At 30.4% G+C, this 11212-nt stretch overlaps 1 pseudogene; it reads left to right on the top strand.

Moving 5' to 3' along the window:
* Window positions 1-4778: 4778 nt before the first annotated feature.
* Window positions 4779-7706, top strand: LOC147075326 (uncharacterized; annotated as a pseudogene).
* Window positions 7707-11212: the final 3506 nt, after the last annotated feature.

Below are 11212 nucleotides of genomic sequence, written 5' to 3'. Positions count from 1 at the left end.
TAGAAAGTATCAGAAATCAACTAGCCTGTTGATTAAGTGCCGTCCATTCCACAGATTAATCAGATCCACTGTTCAAATCGTTTCACCAGATAATACACTAAAGTTTCAAAAAGCGTCACTTTCTGTTTTGCAGGAGGCTACGGAGAACTTTCTGGTGGGAATGTTAGAGGATTCATATCGCTGTGCCATTCATGCTAAAAGGGTAACACTTTTGCCTCGAGATATCTTATTGATTTACAAAATCAAGCACGCTGGGATGATGACAACTCCAATGTTTTAATCGAAATAAATATGAATATTCTAACTATTTTGTTTAGCACGCATTAATTGTAAGATTTAATATAATGTATCGTCATAATTTAATGGAAATAAAGTTTATCAGCTAGATAAATATTCTATAGGGATTGATCAGAACAATTGTGATTAATTAGAATAGTTGGAACATTCTGAATAGTTTGCTATCTTATTTATTATTTTTCTGTAACTATCTAGGAATATTATGAGTATACCCGCTAACAATGGGGACAGTAAAGCTAAGGCATCTGGACGCCTGATCACTAAAATGTTCTCAAAAAATGAGGTATAAACAATCCCAATAGTAATTGCCATGCCAAGAACGCTACTAATTAACAGCCTAAGGTTATTAAAAAAGTTTATATGGAATAAATCATATTGTCTTCTACAGACAAGCATATTACAAAACTGACAAATCATCAACCCTATAAAATATGTAGATTGGGCAGAGTAAAGAATATGGAGCTGATCCTCTGCAAAAAGTGAAAGTGAGGAGTCTTTTTTATTCTTTTCCTTAAATGCATGTGAAAAAGAACCCAATTCTTTGATTTCCATTGGCTTTGCATGCGGAGTAAAATATTCATCTGCAAAGAAAAAGTATTTAAATGGAATTCCAGATCTTGATAGAGAAATAAAAAATGATACAAGACAGCCAATTGTAGTAATCATCCCAGCATCAAAAATTGCCCACCTAAGACTATCTTTAGAATAGAGGCTATTTTCCGCTGTTATTCTTTTTAATTGATATAAAAGATTCAGTGAGAAATCTTTTATATAGTTCCAAACCAATATACACGGTGTATTGTGAAAGGTTTCTTCCTCAAGATTGCTTCTGAAATTTTCCAAATTTATCAATAAAGGAATATTTTCAACAAGAGATGGGACAAAGGTGATATTCTGATCTGGATTGAATGCCACAGTTGAAGAATTTACAGAATTATGACTTTCGTAAGATATATTTGATTTCCTGGCTGAAGTATCGGATGTATTATCTATGCTAGAACTGGTATTTTCATGGACATTACTATTAGATAAATATTCCACATTGATATCTGTCGAAGATTCATCTTCTTGTAGGTTTTCCTCAAAATCAACTAAATTAATTTCAGGCTCTTCATACGAAAAAAATATTACTGGCAAAATTTCCAAGAGTAGATCGAGAAATAATAAAAGAATCGCTGATATTGGTAAAGGTACCCCGAGGAAAATATGAAAGAAAATTGGAACTACCTGTGGAGAAATGTGAGTTAAAATATATCTTACTGATTTTTTTAGATTTACAAAATACAATCTACCTTCTTCAATTACATAAATAATATCATAGAAATTAGTCAGGACAATATCAGCCATATCTTTGACTGTATCAGGTGCACTAGAAAGACAAACGACAACAGAATTTTCCACCTTATTGTTTTTAATATCATCAATCGTTTGAACAAAATTAATTGATGAAATTCCATGTAATTCATCATTGTAGACAGATTCTATGCTTCCGTTTATTTTACACAAAAAATACTCTTTCTGTGAAAGAAATTTCATTTTGTCACAAGTTGTTAGTTGATCAAACATATCGGAATTAATCATATTTTTAATAGAATCAAACTTACTCCTTGAAAGTGATTCATTTGCTGTCCGAATTGTGGAATTGGATGGATTCAGACATGGATTATTTAATTCGAGATTAGTTTTTTGTAACGGACCTATGTTTGAGGGTGATGAATTTTCCTCAAATAGTTTGTCTTCATTAGCTATTCGTATTCCTAGAATATCCTCTGCAACATTTAGAGATTGTTTGATATTATTACGAGTTATAAACCCTATATTGATTCCTGCGGATCTAATAATATCACATGTGATTTTAACACCCGATCGTGGAATAGCTGTGAGACCAACAATAGAAACCAGATTGAATATATAGGTTGAGTTTTGATGTTTTGAAGATATTGACAAATTGTTCATATTTGCATTATACCTTACTATAGCAATAGCTTTCCCTCCCTTTAATTCTATTTTGTGTATTGCTTTTTTTGTTTTATTCTTTTCATGATTATCCATCTTAATAAGCTTTTTATTTACAAATTTACTTTTACACAATTTCAAACTGGCTCGAGAACTACAGAGAAAAAATATAGGATCAGCTATTTCATGTTTTGAACTTACATAGTTGTTAGAGGTCCATGCTTTACGAGTGACAATAATATCGTTATTAATTGAAGTTTCCAATAAAGAGCTACGAAAACTATTTGCTATCTTTTGATGTTTTGAATAATTCGTCGATTTTGCGACATCCCTACATACTTTCCCAAACTTACGTATAGCTTTAATAACCACCCCTTCCTTTGAAATTTGATTATCTCTAGTTCGTCCATTTGTGGAAATCAATTTGAAGAGTTTGCTCTTACTTGCTTTATCCTTTTGATTTTTAGTATCTGAGCTCTCTTTTTTATTAATATTCCTCAGTAAGTCAAAACTTAACTTATTGCATAAATCACCTATTTCAAATAATATTGATTTCTGATATTGCGATCCCTCAGATAAGGTTGTTTGTACATCTAAACAATCCAGACCGTCGTAAAATGTATCAACAGTCATTTCATCCTCAAATATAACTTTATCATGAAGAATAAGCTGCTGTATTTGGGTAATTTTTGTAATCACTTCAACATCTTTTACCAATATTCCCTTATTATACAATTTATAAGAAGACTCAAAGAGCAATGACTTTACAGCCGATGGAATCCCTTCAGGAATAAATCCTATATATATACCGACGACAATCGATAAGATCTCATTAACATCAATTTTCCAATTATTATTAAACTTTCTTAATATAACTAAGTTATAAATTAGGATACAAATGGAAATTCCTGTTGCGAGTAAAAGTGATAAGTAGAAGAAAATAGTTAATTCAATGTGTATTTTACTCCATCTACTATGATCGCATCGATTCGGTACACTTTTAACTTCTTCAAATTGATGTGGATAATTAAAATAGATAGTTGAATCTACAACATTGTGAATATTTTTGTCAATAACTACACCAAATGCTTTTCCAGACAAAATTTTCGTAAATTTTTTGAGTCCTAATACTTCATTGCTATCGGATAAATTTGTAGATAGTGGACTGGCCAGATTTGAATTTTTATCAAATTGACTGGAAATTTCGGAATTTTTATCATTGATCCTGTCAGTCTCTAACGAATAACTTGTAATTACAAAGCAATCTTCTCCAACAATATCTCCAGAACAAAGAACTAAAATATCACCAGGTTGAAGACTTGAAACATATACTTGGCCATGTATGAATTTTCCACTTTGATTTTTAGAAAAATTTCCTTCTTGATGAATTTTATGTTGATCGGTATTGCTATCCAACTTCTTTGAACACTGCATATCTTCTTTATTTTTAATTATAAATTTATGGCCTAATTCTTCTAATATATTATTGTCCTCTGGCTGATTAAAATTAATTGTTTTAACTTTATACATCTTTCCATTTTTAGTTTCATCGTAAAAATGCTTTATGTTTCCATCATGGTGTAATTCCAACAAAATATTAAAGATCATAATTGCAAGAGAGAAAAAAATTACTGATAAGTGCATCTTTTCCTCTCTATTAAAATAATATAAAATGCCAAGGGAGCATGTAGCACAAAGAAGAATAACATTAATCGGCTCCATACAAAGTAAAATAATAGAATGCACATATCTGCAAATACTTTCTAATCTGTTGATAAACTTTTGAATAAAATCAACTTTTGTTCTTAATTTTCCAGAATAACTCTGATTGTTACTAAAGGATCTTGATCTCATAGAGTCTCTTAATGTGGACTGGAGATGCTTCTTGTTGGTATTATTGCCTAAGATATTTACTGTATTATTAAACACAACCCTTTCTTCAGGTATACTTCTTCCAATTAAACGTCCTCTAGCATCAAATTGAACATTATAAGCTTCGAATAGTGATTCTTTTCCAACTAGTTGACTTGTGGGTGTTTTATTTTGATTCATGGGTTTAGTAAAAGTAGATCTGAGAAATATAAACAAGTATTGAGATCTTGTAAGGAAATGTCTCAGTGGAAACAGAATGCCATATGGTTCATAGTAATTTTCAAAAATATTCTTGTGTATACCTATTTGGTATAGTTAAAAATGTTTGTTTAAAAATGAATTTTTATATAATAATAACTGGAAAATTTAATAATAGAAATGCAGGATTTAACCTTTGAATCTCCATAAGTAACCATAGACACAAATTGATGAATAGAAAGACTGCAATAACATCTATAGAAAAATACCATAGTATATAAACACTAAAACGAAATAATCTAACTGCTTTGAATTTTTATCCCCAAATGACTGAATTGGTAATTCTACAGACTCACGTAGATTCAACCATGGACTTTACATCGTTAGAATCTGCCTCTGCTACAATTACCATATTTGGAAATACTGCAATTAGAATTAATCCAGAACTCAATGAAATGACAGATTGTAATTCAAAAATTTCAACACCGAATGGATCAGGGAATACAAAATTTTCACAGGATACTTTTGATATAGGCATTCCAATTCAAATAAAAGTGCATGATTTTCTGCCATATTTTTATATTCAAACCGATAAAACAATAAACGTCCATAAGTTAGATAAATATTTAACATCTAATTTCACCAAAGGCAAAGTTTTAGATGTTGAGGAAATGATAAGAGAAAATATATATGGGTTTTCAGAAGGAAAGTCACTTTATTATAAAATATCATTCAATAGCCCTTCGGTTTTTAAGAGCGCAAAAGCTTTTTTAGAGAATGGCCTTAGAATTGATGGAGTATTAGTCCGTTGTAAAATATTTGAGAGTAATTTTCCATTTGTGTTGAGGTTCATGAATGACATGAATATCACCGGAATGAGTTATATTCGCATAAAAGACTTCACTGTGATGAATGACAAGCCATATATGATCAATACATCTTACAAAAATATTGAGCCAATACCATTGGAAAATGAATATATTAAATTACTGCCATTAAAAATTATGTCATTTGATATTGAATGCTGTGGAAGTACTGATGCATTTCCACAAGCTATATCGGATCCAATCATTCAGATAGGAAATACGACCTATCACCATGGAAAAGATGAATATCAACAAGATATTTTTTGTCTAAAAGAAACTAGTAATATTCCAGGTGCCAATGTTCACAGCTTTGAAACAGAAATCGAACTTTTGGAGACATGGAAAGATTTTGTCTTAAGTGAAGATCCAGATATAATTACAGGATACAATATTAAGAATTTTGATTTTCCATACATTCTCGAGCGTGCTTCAATGTTAAAAATCAAGGATTTTGGTCGATTAGGCAGAACTGAAAAAGTATCTAAAATTGTAAAAAGAACTCAAAGTTCAACAGGGTTTGGATCTTTGGAAACATCAGATATATTTTTGGATGGAAGATTGATCTTTGATCTCTTTCATATTTTTAAGCGTGATTATAAGCTGCGAAGTTATTCATTAAATTCTGTCAGTGTTTATTTTCTTGGAGAGCAGAAAGAGGATGTACCATATTCTTCAATGCATGCCCTTCAAAATGGAGATAAGGAAACTAGAAGAAGAATTGCAAGTTATTGTCTGAAGGATACTCTTTTACCTGTGAGACTTTTGATGAAGCTGAACATTATAGTTAACTATTCAGAACTTTCAAGAGCCACTCACGTTCCAATAGATTATTTTTCAACAAGGGGATCGTCAATCAAGGTTTTGTCACAAATATACCTTGAATCTGGTCGTAATGGATATGTTATTCCTGATTTGGAGGTTAATGATGATGATTCAACCTATGAAGGAGCATTTGTCATGGATCCTATTAAAGGATTTTATGAAAATCCTATTGCTGTGCTTGATTTCTGTTCACTATACCCGTCCATCATGATTTCAAAGAATTTATGTTACACTACTCACCTAACCAAATCGCAATATAACAAAATCATTCAAGATCAAAAGACCAAGGAAAAGAATGGTTCTCAAGTAATTTCTGAACCACTTGCTATTGAAACACCATCTGGGAATTATTTTGCTACAGAAAGGCTCCGGCCTGGCCTGTTACCGACTATTCTAAAGAGTTTATTACAAAAAAGAAGGGAAGCAAGAATTCAATTAAAACAAACAGATGACTTATCCCTAAAAGCAGCACTTAATGGGCGTCAATTGGCTTTGAAAATTTGTGCTAATAGTATTTATGGGTTTACGGGTGCAAAGGTTGGTCAACTACCATGTCTTGAAATTTCACAAAGTACTACCGCCTTTGGAAGAGAAATGATTGTAAAGACCAAAGATCTAATAGAAGAGGAGTTTTCCAAAAAAAATAACTATACACACGATACACAGGTCATTTATGGAGATACTGATTCTGTAATGATCAATTTTTTTGAACCAGATATCAAAAAAGTTTTTGAGATGAGCAAGTATATAGCCAAGTATGTATCAGATACATTTGATAAACCCGTTAGCTTGGAGTTTGAAAAGGTATATTCTCCATATTTACTAATGAACAAAAAAAGATATGCTGGGTTGATTTATATGAATCCTGAATGTGCGGATAAAATTGACACAAAGGGAATTGAAACTGTCAGAAGAGATAATTGTGAGTTAGTCAAGACAGTTATAAACAATTGCTTAAATGCCATCCTTTATAGAAAGGATATATCAGCTGCCGTAGATTTTGTAAAGACTAAGGTATCTGAATTATATCAAGACAAAATTGATCTATCACAATTGGTAATTTCCAAATCTTATACTAAATCAAACTATGCTGTAAAGTCTGCACATGTTGAATTGGTTGATATATTACGTAGTAGAGGGGTAGAAGTCCGAATTGGGGATAGAATTCCATATGTGATTGTCAGGGGAAATAAGAATAGTAAGATTTATGAAAGGAGTGAAGATCCTCTCTACGCACTAGAGAATAATATTCCAATTGATCAGGAATATTATATTGAAAATCAATTATCAAAGCCAATATATAGACTGTTTGATCCGATTATGGATAACATTTCTTCACTATTCCAGGGAGAACACGCCAAGGTGATTAATACAACAAATGTGACGGGACCTTTGAATGCGTTTATGGTAAAGAAGGAAGTGTGTGTGGGTTGTAAAAAAGTGGGATTAATTATTTGTGAGGACTGTAAATCCGACTTTCCCAAGCATTTGGTTACTTTGCAAAGTGATTATAACAATAAAACTCAAAGATTCCATGAATGCTGGAGAGAATGCCAAAGATGTATGGGAAGTGTTATGAATACTGTTTTATGCGTTAATAGAGATTGTCCTATATTTTACATGAGAACTAAAGTTAAGAGTGAAATTATTCCGATTAAGGACAAATTAGATAAGATCAACCAACTTGACTGGTGATTATTAAAATTTCATGATATATTTTAAAATTGTTATAGATTCTAATATTTTATTTTAAACTGTAAAGGATTTCTTGTATGATAAATACTTTTTAGCTTCAAAACTTATACATTGATTAATTCCATTAAATATTAACTGACTTTTGTGATACTTTGCAGTTTAATTATTGGAAACACTATATAATGATTTTTTATCGTTGAAAATTTAATATTCTTTATTCTTTAGGAACATTAAAAAATAAGTTATTCAAAATAATAGTGAACAACTACCTGAATATTACCTTCAATATACATTTCTATATAGACCTAAATATTTTAGATATTATTATATAAGTCTACTTGCACCAGAAACAAATACTTTATGATGTTTAAAATGTTAATTTCACTCGATAATGATATACTATAGATAACTCTTTATAGCATATGTTCAATGATGATTCAAATATGTTAACTTCAAATCAATATTCTTTTATGTTATATTTTTTATTAAGAAGTAATAAAATCCTCACAATACACTAGTATAGTGTTGTATCTATTGTGGATTATACAAAGTATTTTGCTAAACAGTCATCATTTATATCAATAGACTGATATTTATATGTAAACATCATAACATAGAAGCATAATTGTGGATTTTACATAAAATATTAAAACCAATTTATTTGTATTTTTTAGTGTTTTTAAACCATAAAAATGTCAAATGAAAAAACAAACTATCAAGATGCCGAAGACTATGAGCAGAATTTTATGGAGAATTATTTAAAAATGATGGCTGAAGAAAAGATTAAATTGATAAAGGTAAAATTGGCTAATTCAAGTGTTGAGGCAACCAAAATAAAATACTTAGAAGAAATAAAAAGTATTAGAGAGGTTTTAAGGGTTGATTTAGAAAATTTGAGAAATGAAACATTTTCAGAGAATAAGGGGGTCAGTGGTAAAGAGTATTTGGCACTAGATGCTTTACAACGTAATTCAAAAGATATTGTTGAGGATTTTGTTTATCAAGGCTTTACAATTTCTGGTAAACTATACGGTTACTTGTTCGATTACCAAAAAGTAGGATTAAAATGGATGATCGATTTACAAATTCGTAACCAAGGAGGAATCTTGGCTGATGAAATGGGCTTAGGAAAAACCGTACAGTTTATTGCTTTCATTTCAACACTTTGTAAAAACGGAAATGCAAGCAGAATATTGATTTTATCCCCTGCAACTGTTGTTTATCAATGGAATGAAGAGTTTGGACGATTGACAGATCTGAGAGTTTCAGACGTTATAGATCCAAATCCGGGTGTCTTTATATTGGGATATGACAGGTACAAGGTGATTTGCAAGGACTATCTCAATTGTAACACCAATCAATTACATTGCAAAATATCAAAAACTAAGACATTTAATAAAAAATTTGGCTGTTCAGACTACAGAATGGAATTTGACTTGGTAGCCCTGGATGAGGGTCATCGAATAAAAAATGATTATACCCAAATATCCAAATTAGTGAAAAATATTCAAAGTCCAATCAAATATGTCATTTCTGGTACACCTATACAAAACAATTTAATAGAACTATGGTCCATTTTTAATTTTATAAATCCTCGTATTCTGGGATCCGAAAAAGATTTTACAGATGAGTTTGTCGAGAATATAAAAGGAAATAATGATAAATCATATAGGTACTCTGTTCTTCTACGATCTATTGTGGAGCCATTTATTCTAAGAAGACTTAAGTGTGATTATAAGCATAGTTTGCCGAAAAAAATTGATAAAGTTATTTTTACTACCCTGACTGATGTACAGAACAATTTGTACATAAAAGAAATTGAAAAGATTCAAACTGGGACACTTAGTAGAAGAAATGATTCTTATCTTAAAGCAATAGACACTCTAAGGAAGGTATGTAATCATCCGTATCTTTTAACAGGTAACTTATACTTAGATATTATTGAATGTTCCTGTAAAATGAAGATACTAATGGAATTATTGATCCAGTGGAGAAGCAATGGTGACAAAGTTCTTGTATTTACGCAAACCATTCAAATGCAAAAAATTATTGTGGAGGCAATAAATAAGTTTAACAATCAATTCTTAGAAATCCAGCATAAATTAACATTCTCGATAATGTCAGGAACAACAAATATGGCGAAACGACAGGAAATAATATCCTTGTTTAATACTAATCCTGATGTATTCTGCTTTCTATTAACCACTAAGGTTGGTGGTTTAGGATTGAATTTGACTGGTGCTAACCGAATTGTAATATATGATCCAGATTGGAATCCATCGGTGGACAATCAAGCAAAAGAACGAATATATAGGCATGGACAGCAATCAGATGTAGAAATATACAGAATTATATGTAGAAATACGGTTGAGGAAAAAATTTATCAGAAACAAATATATAAAGATTGTTTAAGTAAAAAAATATTAAAGAATCCTAGTACACTTATTCGGAAGGATATAATGAGTTTATTCAATTATGGGATTCCACTGAAGAAAGAAGCAGTAATAGAGGTTGATCCCATTTGCTATGATGGAGAGGATTCTAAAGAATCAGAAGAAATAATTTCCAGTGGAATGTTAGATTTAGTAAACATTGCAGAAGATGATAAAGAAGCATTTGAAAGAGTGAAAGAAATGCACCTTAAAGATTTTCTTACTGGTTCAGAACTTATTTTATTTATTAAAGAGCGTGAGAATGTACTTTCTGATGACTTCAATTTTTGAGATAACCACTAAAGTATGATCAGATTAATACAGAGATTATTATACTAAACTATATCAAATTGGTATTTAAAAATTATTCTTAAGACTAATGGTAAGGTATGAGAAAACTAAAAGGATGATTTCAAGCATCTACTACCCATTTCTTGTTAGTGATTGACTATATCCATTTACTATAAAACTTATAATTCTTTTTTCATTGAGAATATTATTTGTAGTGATAGTATAGAGATTTAGAATTAATCATAACTTTATATTTTGATAAGGTTTCAAAAAATTAACATAAAATAATGACTTTCTACAAAATATTTTCAAATTTAATAAATCTTATTTCCCAGGATACACTTTAGGGCTTTTTATCTACAGTTTTGGCCCTTAATTAAATTATTGAGGTTTATTTCCAAATAAGTCCGATGAAACATTATGTATTAAAAGGTTGAATTACTGAACTATAGCATCTTATTTATACAAAGATAGATAACTTTATCTCCAAAATTTAATACTATTGAATAATGTAATCACCCAATGAGATTACCATTATTTCCTTCTTTTTACAATTTCTAGATTAAAATCTGCTTCTCGAAGTTTGTATTGTTCTCTCATCAATTTATGGTATGATTTCAGCTTGCATTGATCAAGGTTTTCATGGAATGTATTGCACAAATCAATAACAATTTTAATATTGTTTGGGTTATCCTTATCTGTTCTAATTTTATACAGGGACCAGCCACCTTTTGTTAGAGATAAGCTGGATATGTCCCAAGCCCACATTTCTTTATTAAATGT

This window comes from Rhyacophila brunnea, unplaced genomic scaffold (genome assembly GCF_057557595.1).
Source record: "Rhyacophila brunnea isolate RB1 unplaced genomic scaffold, BYU_Rbru_1.0 scaffold_149, whole genome shotgun sequence".
NCBI classification, from domain to species: Eukaryota; Metazoa; Arthropoda; class Insecta; order Trichoptera; family Rhyacophilidae; genus Rhyacophila; species Rhyacophila brunnea.
The sequence above is the reverse complement of the archived record's forward strand: the minus strand, read 5'-3'. Positions and strand labels throughout refer to the sequence as shown.